Genomic DNA, 15,206 nt, shown 5'->3' with positions numbered 1-15,206 from the left:
TGATTTATTGATAACAAATGAGGCCCACAAGCCCTGGAAATATTCTTGTAAATCTTCATCACACTCATTCCATCTCTACAGGGTGGCCAAACGTTACACAAGGCTCCAAATGTGGCCACACCTTTGAGTTTTGCAAATGCAACATAACTCAGCCCCTGCACTCAATACCCTGCTTGATGGCATTTCTCCTCTGGCTTCCCATTTAAAATTATCTAAGGCTATCATACTCATAACATCATACAGGCTTTAGGAGTCCCCCCCTCCCCCCCCCCCCCCCCCCTCCCCCCCCCCCCCCCCCCCCCCCCCCCCCTCTCGCCATGAACAACAACACAGTCACATCTGTGGAGTCCTTTAAGTTCCTTGGAACCATCATCTCCAAGGATCTTAAATGGGGGTTCACCATCAACTCCACAGTCAAAAGGGCACCAATAGAGGATGTACTTCCTGCAGCAGCTGAGGAAACACAATCTGCCACAGGCAGTGATGGTCCAATTCTATACAGCCATCGTAGAGTCTGTCCTCACCTTCTAGCTTGACTCCACTAGCCCCAATAGGGATAGTCAAGGAATATGGGGAGAAGGCAGGCACAAGTTATTGATAGGGGGTGATCAGCCATGATCACAATGAATGGCGGTGCTGGCTGGAAGTCCCGAATGGCCTCTTCCTGCACCTATTTTCTATGTTTCTCCATCATGGGCTGGTTTGGCTCAGCCATCAAGCACGACATCCGGAGGCTGCAGCGAATCATTCGAACAGCTGAGAAGGTTGTCGGCTGCAACCCTCCCTCCATTGACGAACTGTACACTGCAAGGGCCAGGAAGCGAGCAGGTAAGATCATCTCTGACCCCTCACACCCTGGCCACAAACGCTTTGAAGCACTTCCCACCAGATCCACCACAGTCAGATATAAAAACAGCTTTTTTTCCACGAGCAGTGGCTCTACTCAATAACCAAAAGTCTATAGCCTCCTTTTGGTATTTTATTTCATTCACATATTTAAATTATAATGTTTTATTCTTAATGTTTTAATGTTTTATGTTTTATTCTTAATGGTTTACTGTATGCAGTGATGTTACTTGTGAACAGAGCACCAAGGCAAATTCCTTGTATGTGAACATATTTGGTGAATAAACGTATTCATTCATTCATTCATTCAAATGTATGGTTGTGCACAAAATCTTTTGGAAATGTTTAGTCTAAAACTGTTGAACTAAAAACCATTTGAAGAAGCTTCAGCTCAGTGATCGCCTTGAAAAACAAGAGAATAAATGCCCTATCAGAGGCAACTATGGAAATAACAGGACTGCAGCGGTTCAAGATGGCTCACTAACACATTCTCAAGGTCAATTTGAGGTGGGCAATTAAATGCAAGTTCCGTGTGCGACCCCACATCCCTTGTACGTATTTAAAAATAATCTATTAATTATGTTTATTAAATATTGATAAACAGTGGAAAAGCCTCAACCGTAGAATACAATGGCCTGTAGAATAGAATTGCTCTTTTTCAAAGCAAGCTCAAATCTTCATCAATGGTAATATCAATGTAAGACAAGATAATATGTTTTAACAAGATCTAATATTCAATGAAAGCCTCAAGGCATTTTGATGACAACCCAGAGGAGTACACAATATATCTCATTCCTCTCTGTGATTTAACCAGGAACAAAGGAAATCAAAAAAATAACTTTGGAAATAAAACAAACACCCCAATTATATATAAATAGGAAAAAGATGCAGAAAATCATGTCCAGTTATGACTCTTTGCACAAAGCAATAAATACCACAGGATCAAATGCTGTACATTTGTCACTCATTTCTGTAATTACTTTTACCGTATTGGGTAATTCTGAGAAAAGGTTTAAAGCTCTGTCCCACGGTACAGGTTCATTCCAAGAGTTCTCCCGAGTTTGCCCTGATTCGAACTCGGAGATTTATGTTCATAGCCACTCGTTGGTACTCGGGGCTCTCGTGAACATTTTTCATCATGTTGAAAAATCTTCAAGAGTCTTCCCGAGCTTACCTGCCGTTAACGAGTCTTCCCGAGTACCTGCCGTTAGCGCTAAGAGACGTCCCCGAGCTCCGACGTACCTGTTCCGTTCATTCTCCGTGCTTACTACAAGTTTGTTTTTTTTAAACGCGGGAGAGCTCTTGGAATGAACTCGTACTGTGGGACAGGGCTTTGAATGCATCAAATTATTCACATGATCAATACATTTATACTGTTTTGGGAGAGTTTCTACATTTTCAAAATACACTATTAGATATGAAATGTATGGAGTTTTATGAGCCAGACGCAGGCAAATGATACTAGCTCCAAATGGAACTAGCTCAGTTGAGCAACTTGTTTATCATGGACAAGTTGGGCCAAAGGTTCTGTTTCTATTCTGTGTAACTGTTACTTTCCAAATGAACATTAAAGTCATAGAAGGTACACAAAAATACTGGAGAAACTCAGCAGGTGCAGCAGCATCTATGGAGCGAAGGAAATAGGTAACGTTTTGGGCCGAAACCCTTCTTCAGACTGAAGTCATAGATCTTATTTGTAGCTGACTACATCTTGAAAATGGCAGCTATCTGAATTTAAAGTGAAAATTCTTTATCATGAATGCGATTATCAATGAAATGCAGCAGAACGTTCTATTTTAATATACAAATAAACAATAAAATACTTTATATTCCAAGATAGATTTAGCTTGATAAATATATGGCAGGATACACGGGAAAAGCCCCCTTGCTGTTGTTTGAAATGTGATATTTTAAGATGAAAGAAGAATGTAAACATGGTTTAATATTTTGTTTGTAGATGTCAACCATGGTAAAGTAGTTGGATAAAGGCCCAAAAGGCATCCTGGGCTGCAACCCTTCTTCATACTGTGGGAGTAGAGGGATGAAAGCAGGAAAAGGCCAAAGCCTGGCTAGTGATAGGTGGATACAGATGTGACGGGATAATTGGCAGATGAGGAGGGGAGAGAAGGGTGGAAATAGTAACTGAAGACACTCAAGTTAAGGACAAAGAAGAGGTGAAGTGGGTCTAAGCAAGCCTACACCTTCAAAGATCCACTATGGGCACGTGGCCAAATTTCTATGATTTCATTAGTGGCACTCAGGATAACCATCAACTTTCCTTGCCACAGAAGGCTGTAGAGGCCATGTCAGTGGATATTTTTAAGGCAGAGATAGATAGATTCTTGATTAGGCAAGAGACTGGGATTAGGAGGGAGAGATAGATTAGCCCCGATTGAATGGTGAAGTAGACTTGATGGGCCAAAAGGCCTACCTATACCATTCCTCATAACATTATCCTCAGGAAACTAGTGGGCAAAGATCCAAGTTGCAAGTTGGAACAACAATTGAAACAGAAGACCACGACAAGTCTCTATGTTCGGCATAGCTGCCGATTACTCCTTTTAGATATAATTTCAGTGTCTCCGGGGGATCAGACCTGCTAGATTCCATTATTTAATCCAGGGAAATTCAAGTGACTGTGGTCATCTTTGCTTTCAAAAGGTCATGATATACATGCATTCCTGAAGTCTGCCTCTGTTAGGTACCACGGCTAGTTTAAAAAGGAAACATAGTTAATGTGTCAAGTGATAGGATTAGAGCAGTAATGACTTGTTGAAGTTCCAGCTTTGAGCTTCCCCTCAGGATCAGAAGGTTAAAATGTTCCTCATAGGCAGCTCTACATAATTGGATGCTCTCTGTTCTGTCGCAGAAATGCAGCTTAAGAATGGAAAACATTAAAAGTAAATAATAGTCAAGGAAGGATGGCAATGAACCGCGATGGGTCATCGTGTGGCACAAGGCTCGTATAGTGTGTGTGGTACTGCAGTGTAGTCCTGGGAAAGTTATTTATTTTTGTAAGTTTTCCAGAAACTACGCCAAGAAAATTTGTATTCAGTGGTATACAGTGAACGCTGGCCCAGAAGACTAATACAGATCCAGTTAAAGATTAATGGTATTCCAGTTGTTAAAATAACTGCACTTACCCAGTAATCATATATACAACAGCACTTTGCTCTTGTCTTTAATTTGCTACTAAGTATAGAAACTATCAATTATAACTTGAGAGATAACAAGGCTATCTCATGGGGATCGTTTCATCGGCCAGAAGCTACCAATGAACAACTAATCAGCTGTCTCTGTCACAATCCTTCAGTGAGTTTTACGTTGATCACAGTAACTGTAAACCTAAAGTCTATTTTGAGGCATTCAAATCATTGTCAGGATTCAGTGCTATTGTCAACGTGCATTCCAGCCAAGTCCCGACAAAAGTAAAATTCCCAGGGCCAACTATGTGCTGGATCTTTGCCAGTGAAGAATTTCATTTGAATAAAGCTCCTTCCAAGCCAGCTTTAAATAACTTAATGTTCCAAGAAATAGGCAACCATTCATCATTATGTGAAAAAATCCAACTGTAAATAATTACTTCAGTAAAAGATAAGTATTTTAAAATAGAGGGCCATTGTAACGAAGATAGTATGTGAAAGAACAACTTTCAATGGGGGCTCAGAAATAACAATTATTATCCAAATCCTTGGAGGGTTTAATAAAGCTTTTCGAAGAATCTACTTGATTTGCAAATACCAACATTATCACTGGGGTAAGATGGATGAATCAATTGGTTTATTTCACTGAAGTGTAAATATTTAAGAGATTATTTTCCTGCACTATGCCCAAGAAATCCTAATACCCTGGTAATAGGGGCACCATTTAACCTCCACTTTCCTTTCAATGTTATGGTTAATGATGACATCAATTACCAAGGAGAAATGAACTAGTTGTGATGCCCTAATTTCTCTTGCTACTTAAAATAAAGACCAATGTGAATACCCCGGTGACAAGTGCAATATAAATTATGAACATCTTTATCAAGAATTGTAATCATTTCAGTATCTGCTGTGTTAATTTAATACTAGATAGCATTCTGCTGTTATTGTGCAGTAATTCATTTCTGTATTTCAGACATATCAGCTGTTTTCATCATGAAAAGTGATTTTTGACCACTTGTATTTGTCTTTCCAAAAAACCTTTGCATTTTAACATCACCCTGCACAAATAACTAGGTCAACATTGCTTCATCTGATAGCTGAATTGATATTGATTGAAACCCAAGGTCAAAAATAAAATTTATCACATTACACTTGTGGACCAGAGGTTGAAATAATGAGCAAATAGAAGTTGATCTTGACTAACATGACACTTTCTCACTTTCCTTACTTCTTTTACTTCTATCTTTCTTAAAGCTCAAAAAATGTAGGGGTACAACAAATGTAATACAGGTGCACAACCTTTTATCCGGTGTTCCAGAAACCGAAAAGCTCCGAAAACCGGCCATTTTTTCCAGATGTCGTCTGCGCACCAAAGCTCGCGTTTGGCGCCAAACCTGACCCAAAACGACCCACGGTCAACCCAGGTCTGTACTACTGTAGCGGCTGCCTCCTCCCTGGAGACCGGGAGACGCTTAAACATCTGTAAATCATTGCTTAAATGTTAGTCAGTTAGTTTGGAGGGCTTTTATGTGAAGGGGGGTGAAGGGGTAAACTTTAATTCTTAGTCCCCTACCTGGTCGGAGAGGCGGGGAGCGGTCAATGCCTTACCGGGTCGCTGTGCAGTAAGCTCCGCAGCGCTGTGGCCGGTGGGGCCGCGGGCGGCGCCGGTTGTAGCTCCGACCCCGGCAACTCTACCCCTGGCTGCGAGGCGCTCCAAATCCAGCGCGGCCCGCGGCCGGACGCCCCAGCTCCGCGAATGTCGGGAGTCGGCGGCGTCGCAGCGCTGGGATACCAGCGGGGTGCGGGCAATGCCTTACCGGGTCGCCGTGCGGCAAGCTCCGGAGCGCTGTGGCCGCCGACACACAACATCGCGGAGCGTCGCTGGATTTGGAGCCGCGCAGCCAGGGATAGAGTTGCCGGGGTCGGAGCTCCAACCGGCGCCGCCCGCGGCCGGACGGAGCCCCCAGCTCCGCGGCTCCAAATCCAGCGACGCTCCGCGAATGTTGGAAGAAGGCGGCCACAGCGCTCCGGAGCTTGCCGCACGGCGACCCGGTAAGGCATTGCTCGCTCCCCGCTGGTATCCCAGCGCTGCGACGCCGCCGACTCCCGACATTCTCGGAGCTGGGACGTCCGGCCGCGGGCCGCGCTGGATTTGGAGCGCCTCGCAGCCAGGGGTAGAGTTGCCGGGGTCGGAGCTACAACCGGCGCCGCCCGCGGCCGGACGGAGCCCCCAGCTCCGCGAGGTTGGGAGTCGCCGACCAGGTAGGTAGGGGACTAAGAATTAAAGTTTCCCCCTTCACCCCTACACCACCACCACCACATAAAATCCCTCCAAACTAACTGACTAACATTTATGCAATGATTCTCCCGGTCTCCGGGGAGGAGGCAGCTGCTCCAGACTTTTCAAGCTGCCCGCGCTACCTACCTAATCTACGCTAAAAATCTTCCATTCTGAAATCCGAAAATGTCCGAATTCCGACAAGTGTCTGGTCCCAAGGCTTTCGGATAAAAGGTTGTGCACCTGTAAGATGTATGTGGTGTGTATTACTGTAACTTATTGTACTTCTAATAAAAATAAAATAAAAAAAAAAAAATAAAAATAAAAGTTGATCTTGCAGACAGGAGTCAATCAAAAAAAATTCACAAGGAGTCTTTGCCTTGAAAAGTTGATTCCATTTCTCTTTTCACAGCCTGACCTCGAGTATTTCCAACATTTTATTTCTATTTCACTTTAAAAGCATCTGGACTTTTACAATTTTCTTGGAAAGAGGAAGAGATTAATTGAACTCAAGGGGCTGTCCCACTTGGGCGACCATATCCGCGAGTTCTGGCTAGTTTGCCCTTGACTCATACTCGCAGCATGGCCGACATGAGGTCGTAGGAGGTCTTTGTAACTCTCCTTCATGCTCCAGAGTAGTCCCCGTGTACTCAAGGCCTCAGCTAGGTCGCAGCATATTTTTCAACATGTTGAAAAATGCCCGCGAGTAAAAAAATGCCACCATGGAAAAAATCGATACTTTTATTAGTTGTAGTACGTCGGCATGTTAGTTGAAGGTAATCGAAGGTAGTCGAAGGTAGTCGTAAATATTCTTCATCATAGCCGAAGGGAGGTCATCTTTACTCTCCACTATTCGGTGTCCAATTTTCCCTAAGTTAGTCGTAGCTAGTCGAAGCTAGCTAGTCGAAGGAGGTCTTCTCCATAGTCGAAGGAGGTCTTCAAGATGACATTTTTTCAAACTCTCCTAAACTCTTCTAAACTCGCCAATTAGGTCGCCCAAGTGGGACAGGCCCTTAATGCTCTCTGATGTGGCAATATAAATGAAGATACACAAAAAAAATGAATTTTTCAAAATCTAATTTGACTCAATATACAGTAAGTGAATAGTGCACCAATATTAAGAAGCAATTTGAGAGAAGGATATTCATGAAACTCATGTTTGTCTTAAGTGAACTGCACTTGGTTTGTTTTAAAGCATAACAGTTATATTAATAGAGCTGCTCGTTGCTTCTACTGTACCCTGATTTGGCCATCACACTGAAATTCTGCAGATTTTGGACATTGGGCCGTTTTGCATTTCAAATGTGGTGCCTGGTTATTTGCTTGTACAGGTTGTATTTAGGAAGGCAGCTGAAATACAAATGAATGGGGACACATAAATCCATTGAAACATTCATATGAATGCCTTGGATTTACCAACTTCACTGACTTTTGGGAGGGGAGGCAGGTTTAGTGGGAATGCCAAAATTAATAGCAGATGAGTTCAGAAGAATGAGGAGGGATCTGATACATCCTCTCCGCAACCACGGTATCCAGGCCTAAGTTTCGATGTTTAATAAATTTATTTATATTTTTATTTTTTGGGCGCCTTTCAGAAATCTCAAGGACACCTTACAGAGATTAACAGGAATAAAAAACATATAATCAGAATAAAATAAATAATAAAAACATCACAGAAACACAAATTAAAAACAGAATTCAGTCCAAAAACAAAAAATCAAAAAACACAATGTGAAAAGAGAGCAGTGGCAGTTAAAGCGCGCCAGCGTCCACTCTCCCTTCCGACAGCCATCTTGGACAAAGACTAACAGGATTACTTACAGACAAAAAAATCATCCCCCCACAATGAATACCACCGTGGGGGAAGGCACAATGTCCAGTCCCCAACCCCAAGTTCACCCAAAGTCAGGCCTATTGAGGCCACCGCAATTGCCTCTACGGAGGCCCGATGTTCCTGGCCGTTCTCACCGGGTGGTCTTGCCCCGGCGTCGGGAGAGTCCTCTCAGCGGCTGGGCCACCTGGAACGGCCGCTTCCTAGCTGGAGACCGCGGCTTCCAAAGCCGATAAGGCCGCGCCGGCCTGTAGCTCCCAGGCTCCCGATGTTGAAATCGGCGCTGCCTGCTCCACTCCACAGACCCGCAGCCCGGAGGTGTCGAACATGGCGGACACAGCTCACTGGAGCTCCAGCGCGTTGAACCAGTGCGGCGACCCAGGCAAGGCATCGCCCGCTCCGCTCCGCGACAGCGCCCCAGCGCTGTGCTGCCACCGAGGCTGAGGTGCTGGGCGGTCACCACCAGGAAACGGCGCTCCAAGCCCGCTGGTAGGCCACGAGGACGGGTCGACGGGCAGCCCGGAGAAAAAGCTGCCTCACCGACCAGGTAGGGACCTAGAAGTAAAATTGCCCCCTACCCCCCACATTAAGAAGTCCATTTCTCCAACGGACAAAACACAGGACTTACTAAAAACGTTTTAAAAAAGCGAAGTAAACGGACGGCTGCTGGTTAGCAGCCGCTCCCCAAGATGGCTCCTCCTCCTCGAATGTTTCTACTAGTGGGAGAGCCAAGGACTAGAGGGCATAGCTTCAGAATAAAAGACCTTTTTAATAGAGGTGAGGAGGAAATTATTTTGTCAGAGGGTGGTGAATCCATGGAATTCCCAGCCACCGACGGCTGTGGAGGCCAAGTCATCGGGCTTTTTTAAGGCAGAGATTGACAGATTCTTGATTAATTGGGATATCTAAAGCTCGGGGCATGGTGTCAGACCAATGGAGTGCCATTTAATAGATTAAAGGAATCTCTTCCCAAAGAATTGGGGTTCTCCACCTCAGAGCTGTTATTGTTGAATAATTGAATGTATTTGTTCAAGACAGTCTGATTTTTAATCTAAGATAAACACAAAGGATAAATGTACAACCACCTCAGGCTGCCAAGCCTCAGGTGTCAGCCCCTGGCCTCTTCCCCAGGAGACAGAATTAGTGGAAGTGGAGGTTTCAGAGGAATAAGCAGGCATATGTCAGGTGGTGAAAAGGAATAAATGCAGGAAGTGCCATCTAACAGCCAAATGCCCTCAGACAACAACAAGGTGAGTGGAAAAAGCATGACATTTCAGCGAAATGGCCGCAGCTTCTGATTATTAAAAAATGAAACTGCGATGGTAAGTCAATGCCATAAACTGAAAACAAATCGTAGAGTCATTGTCATAGAATCATTGTTACAGGAGCCTGAAAACTGCAACGTCCAGGTTCAGGAACAGCTTCTTCCCTACAGCCATCAGGCTATCAAACACAACAACGAATAAGCTCCGAGCACTGAACTGCAAAAGACTATATTATTATTGGACTATATTTGTTATTTATTGAACTTTTTTTTTCTCTTCCACCGTTATGTACTATGTTTATATATTCACATATTCTGTTGTGCTGCAGCAAATAAGAATTTTATTGTCCCATCCGGGATATTGACAATAAAACACTCATGACTCTTGACTTACCTCTTAAACAGCATGGAAACAACCCTTCAGTCCATACTGACCAAATTGGCAATCTGGGTTAGTCCCGTTTGCCTGCATTTGGAGCGTGTCCTTCTTCAACCCTTTCTATTGATAGATTTGTCCAAATGTCTTTTGGATGTAGCTTTATCTGGCAGCTAGTTCCAGATATGGACTACCCTTTGAGTGAAAAAGTTGTACTGAGGCCCCTGAGCCAAAATGGGAGGGATGGGAAGAATGAGGGAAAGAAGACCCAACCTAGAACCTGAGAAGGAAGAAATCAGCCGAGCAATGTCTGTCAGCTCTGGGAGACCAGGATTAGAGCAGCATCCGTCACGGCCCAGCTCTGGGAGACTGGAAATACCAACAAAGACAAGAATAGGCTGACAGTGATAAGAATAATAAACACCAGGCAGATCTTCCCTCAGCAGTTTCTCCATAGGGGAAGTCACATCCTCGGAGACACCAAAGCCTAGAGCTCAGCCTGAAAACCATGCAGCAATTTGTTCATGCATAGACATTTGGGCACAGAAGAATTGTCTGTGGTAATGTGACGTTGGACCATAACACTGCAAACTATGGATGAGAAAATCACATCAATCAATGTGCACAATGTGAAAAGCACTGCACAATGTGGTGCTGGTTAATACCAAAGATAGACATAAAATGCTGGATTAACTTAGCGGGTCAGGTAGCATCTCTGGAAAAAATGGATAGGTGATTGTTTGGGTCGGGACCCTTCTTCAGATGTCCTGAGCCGAAACGTCACCTATCCATTTTCTCCAGAGATGCTGCCTGACTCCAGCATTTTGTCTCTATCTCAGGGGAGTCAGCAAACTGGATGGCTCCTCCCGATTCATTTTAGAAATGTAATGGGCACTAACTAGTACACCTGGAGATGGAGCACATCAGCAATCTCTTGCTGGAGACCAGATGCTCAATCTGATCCCAGATGGAATTCCGGTTTGTTTCCAGGTCACTGACAGTCAGATCCACCATCAAATGACTGTTCTTCTCACACAACTGCTTATTTCAGACTGACTTTCACCCACATGAGTCAAGGGGACTTGGATGTTAAACATCAAACCGCTGGCTCTAGAAATGAGAAAATCGAAGGCAGATTACACAGGTTGGCGAACCATGAAATCCCTTCTTAACTTCCTGATGCACTAGTGGGATGCAGCCCTAGAAAACCTTCATCTTCAAAGGTGCTCAGAAAGGAAGAAAATCAGAGGAAATGTTGTCAACTCCAAATAAGTATGCAGAACTTGCTCCTTCTACAGGTTTAAGAATGGGTGCGAAGGAGGAACTCCAAAAGATGAAGATCTACCAAGCTTCAGTCATTCCTTTGAAACCTCCAAGATCATCTTTTGATCCAGGGTCTGCTCCATGAAGCAGGATAAAATATGGTAGCATTACTCTTTTCAAAACTGGTTTAATCACATCTGGTACAGCAATTCCAATGCATTGGAATGCAAGAGAGTGATGGATGCAAGCTGTTCCAGCATTGGCACAGAGCTCCCCACCATTGAAGGCGATGGATCTAGGGATCAAGGATCCACACCATTAGGGCGCCTTTTCTCGCTGCTATCATTGGGCAGGAGGTAACTGATGATCAGCCATGATCTTATTGAATGGCAGTGCAGGCTCGAAGGGCCAAATGGCCTACTCCTGCACTTATTTGCTGTGTTTCTATGTTTACCCTGAAGAGCCCAACAGGTTCCATTTGTTTTCTTGAGTTGAATAAAATTTCTGGAAGTGGAGGCTTACAGCAGAATTTGTTCATGGCTCTGTGGGACTTAATGCATCTGGAAATCAAGCCGGCAGCATGTAGAATCCATGAGGAAGAGCATCACCATCCTCATCCACAAAGTGGAAGAGGGAGAAATTGACGACCCATATTGAACATGGTTTACAAGATTCTGTCGAAGATCATCATCAATGAAGTCATGTCTGTTCAGGGACTGGTGATCCATCCAGACCAAGTAGCCACCGTAGACAAGACAATCTCTGGCAGCATTGCACTGCTCAGGTATGGCATCACCTCCATGTGGGGGTAGTCTCCCAAAAGGGCATCGAGGAGGGTATCATGGTATTGGATACAACTGCTCCACAAACTCATCCGTGGTACGGGTGTCAGATGTTGTGGGGAGAAGACAGGAGAGTGGGGTTAGGAGGGAGAGATAGATCAACCATGATTGAGTGGCGGAGTAGACATGATGGGCCAATTGGCCTAATTCTACTCCTATTCCTTATGACCTTAGTACAGTTCAAACTAGTAGGTGGGAAACAGATTGCCCTCAAATTTGATCGTGCAAAGATGCCATTCTCTATTTTGTTTGTGTAACTGTATAGCCATATTCATAAAGAAGGACATAGGCATAAGAGAGGTGACGATGTCAGGCAGCAGGAACACTCACATTCACACTTCCCAACACACTGAAGAAACCACCATCTTCCCTGACGTATGGTTGGTTCACTGAGCAATCAGCTTTGTATCCACCTATAATGTTCACTGGCAACTCATTCCAGATAAGGACTATCCTCTGAGTGAAAAAGGTGCAGCTCAAGTCTCTCTAAAATCACTCCTCTCTCTTCTAAAGCTTCTGCCCTCTTGTTTTAGAATCCTCTACCCTGGGAAACAGCCCGTGAGCATTCACTTTACGCATTCATATATAATCATATAACAATTACAACACAGAAACAGGCCATCTCGGCCCTTCTAGTCCGTGCCGAACATTCACTTTCACCCAGTCCCATCTACCTGCACTCAGACCATAACCCTCCATTCCTTTCCCGTCCATATACCTATCCAATTTATTTTTAAATGATAAAATCGAACCTGCTTCCACCACTTCCACTGGAAGCTCATTCCACATAGCTACCACTCTCTGAGTAAAGAAGTTCCCCCTCATGTTACCCCTAAACCTATGTCCGTTAATTCTCAAATCATGTCCTCTAGTTTGAATCTTCCCTACTCTCAATGGAAAAAGCTTATCCACGTCAACTCTGTCTATCCCTCTCATAATTTTAAAGACCTCTATCAAGTCCCCCCTTAACCTTCTGCACTCCTAAGAATAAAGACCTATCTTGTTCCACCTTTCTCTGTAACATAGGTGCTGAAACCCAGGCAACATTCTAGTAAATCTCCTCTGTACTCTCTCTATTTTGTTGACAGCTTTCCTATAATTTGGCGACCAAAATTGTACACTATATTCCAGAATTGGCCTCACCAATGCCCTGTACAATTTTAACATTACATCCCAACTTCTATACTCAATGCTCTGATTTATAAAGGCCAGCACACCAAAAGCTTTCTTACCACCCTATCTACATGAGATTCCACCTTCAGGGAACTATGCACAGTTATTCCTAAATCCCTCTGTTCTACTGCATTCCTCAATTCGCTACCATTTACCATGTACGTCCTATTTTGATTTGTCCTACCCAGATGTAGCACCTCCCACTTATCAGCATTAAACTCCATCTGCCATCTTTCAGCCCACTCTTCCAAATGGCCTAAATCTCTCTGTAGACTTTGAAAATCTACTTCATTATCCACAACCCCACCTATCTTAGTATCATCTGCATACTTACTAATCCAATTTACCACGCCATCATCCAGATCATTGATGTATATGACAAACAACAGTGGACCCAACACAGATCCCACTAGTCACCGGCCTCCAACCTGACAAACAGCCATCCACCATTACTCTCTGTTATCTCCCATTCAGCCACTGTTGAATCCATCTTGCTACTACACTATTAATACCCAACAATTGAACCTTCTTAACCAACCTTCCATGTGGAACCTTGTCAAAGGCCTTACTGAAGTCCATATAGACAGCATCCATTGCTTTATCCTCATCAATTTTTCTAGTAACCTCTTCAAAAATTTCAAGAAGATTAGTCAAACATCACCTTCCAGGCACAAATCCATGTTGACTGTTCCTAATCAGACCCTGTTTATCCAGATGATTATATATATTATCTCCAAATATTCTTTCCATTAATTTGCCCACCACTGACGTCAAACTAACAGGTCTATAATTGCTAGGTTTACTCTTAGAACCCTTTTTAAACAATGGAACAACATGCGCAGTACACCAATCCTCCGGCACCATTCCAGTTTCTAATGACATTTGAAATATTTCTGTCATAGCCCCTGCTATTTCTACACTAACTTCCCTCAATGTCCTAGGGAATATCCTGTCAGGACCTGGAGACTTTTCCACTTTTATATTTTTCAAAAGTGTCAGTTCTTCCTCTTCTTTAATCCTCATTCCCCTCATTATCTTGTACATATCAATAAGGACACCTCTCAGCCTCCTAACCTCCCAGTCTATCCAACCTCTCCCTATAACTCAAGCACACGTCCACATAATTTCCTGGTGAATCTCTTCTGCACCAATTCCACCCTCATGACATCCTTCCTATGGCTAGATGACTAGAGCTACACACAATGCTCCAATTGTGGTCTCACGAATGCTTGACCCAACGTTTTTACTAAATTCCCATCACAACGGCAAGCATGCTAAACACCTTATTTGCTATCCTGCCCTCCTGACACCATTTTCAGGAAACCAGTCACCTCTACTCCCGGATCCCTCTGCCAAAGGATACAGCAGAATACATGTTCTGTTGCAGATATGAATGCAAAATGGCAGATGGAGTTTAATTTGGCAAATGTGAGGTGCTGCACTTTGGGAGGTCAAATGTAAGGGGAAATATACAGTAAATGGCAGGACCTTTATCTACATTGATGCAGAGAATTGTTGGTGTACTCATCTAAGCTTTCTGATAGTAGCTACACAGATAGAGTGATAAAGAAGGTGTATGGTATGCTCGTCTTCATAGATCAGGCAATTGAGTTTAAGAATCCTTTGCAATTTATAAAACTTTGATCAGACCACATTTGGAGTATTGTGTGGCGTCCTGATTGCCTCATCATGTGAAGGTCGTGAAGGCAGAAGAGATTTGCCATGATGGTGCCTGGATTAATGGGTATTAGATATAAGGAGAGGTCGGACAAACTTGGATTGTTATCTCTGAAGCATCGGAGGCTGAGGGAAAAACCTGATATAAGTTTATAAAATGATGAGAGGCATAATAGGGTAAACAGTCTGAATGTTTTCCCAGAGTGAAATTGTCACATCCTGGAGGTCACAGATTTAAGGTCAGAAGGCAATCATTTAAAACGAGATGTGTGGGATAAGATATTTTTTTACATGTAGTAATGAGTGTTTGGAACACATTGCCATGGTTGGTGGAAGAAGCAGATATGATTGTGCTGTTTAAGGGTTTTTTAGATGGGAACATACTGTAAATATGCATGAAATGGAGGAATATTGATCATGTGTAAGCAGGAGGTATTACTTTAATTTGGCACAGATGTTGGCTGAAACGCATTTTCTTGTGCTTCACTGTTATATGTACATTTTTTAATT

Source organism: Leucoraja erinacea, chromosome 8 (genome assembly GCF_028641065.1).
Source record: "Leucoraja erinacea ecotype New England chromosome 8, Leri_hhj_1, whole genome shotgun sequence".
NCBI classification, from domain to species: domain Eukaryota; kingdom Metazoa; phylum Chordata; class Chondrichthyes; order Rajiformes; family Rajidae; genus Leucoraja; species Leucoraja erinaceus.
The sequence above is the reverse complement of the archived record's forward strand: the minus strand, read 5'-3'. Positions refer to the sequence as shown.